The sequence below is a fragment of the Hipposideros armiger genome, unplaced genomic scaffold (genome assembly GCF_001890085.2).
Source record: "Hipposideros armiger isolate ML-2016 unplaced genomic scaffold, ASM189008v1 scaffold_40, whole genome shotgun sequence".
In the NCBI taxonomy this organism is placed as follows: domain Eukaryota; kingdom Metazoa; phylum Chordata; class Mammalia; order Chiroptera; family Hipposideridae; genus Hipposideros; species Hipposideros armiger.
In genome coordinates this window covers 3447808-3448596 of record NW_017731390.1, presented here as the reverse complement: position 1 = coordinate 3448596, position 789 = coordinate 3447808, and positions in this window count along the sequence as shown.

Genomic DNA, 789 nt, shown 5'->3' with positions numbered 1-789 from the left:
TATAAAAAGAACTGAGGGAGCCACAGCTAGTTTACCTTTCAAGAGGTCACAATTGGTAAAGGCTCTTCTACTTTTTTAAAAATGCAGAAACAAAGATGAAAATGGGAAAAAGGTAAAATGTATCTTATTTTGAACAGTAAGTCATGGAAACAAAAATCTTCCTAACTTGAAACCTCTCCCTCAATTATCCAAATCGCATTGGTTTAAGTGACGTTGATTATTAAAGGTTTTCGGACATTTTTCATATCCCTTGAAGTTGCTACTTAAAATAACAGTAATAATTATGGCTAAAGAGCCTCGGATCAGGGCTTTCCACTGATCTGGAGGAAAAAATCCAGTTTGAGCTTTTGTTCTGAATTTATATTTTAACATTTAACCCTGACTGCACTAACTGCCTAGGCTTCAATTTCCAAAAACAGCTGTGGGGAACCGGGGCTCACACCTTTCACTCTGCTTCTCAAACCCTTCCCGGTTCCTTCCGCTTGTTCCTTCCAGAGGTCTATTCTCTATCCCCAGCAGCGCCAACAGGTGCAGTGCAGCGAGCTGCCTCCCGCCCCCAGCTCGCGCCCGCGACCCCACGCCCTCCGCCCAGCCGGCCGCGCCCTCCCCGCTCCGCCCCCTGCCCTGGCGCGCGCGCGCGCACACACACCGGCGGGGACGCGCCCGGCCTGCGGGGACGCGCACGCAGCTGCCGCCCCCTCCCTCGCTCGCCGCCTGCTCTTCCTCGGCCCTCCGCCTCCTCCCCTCCTCCTTCTCCTCCTCAGCCGCTCCTCTCGCCGCCGCCGCCTC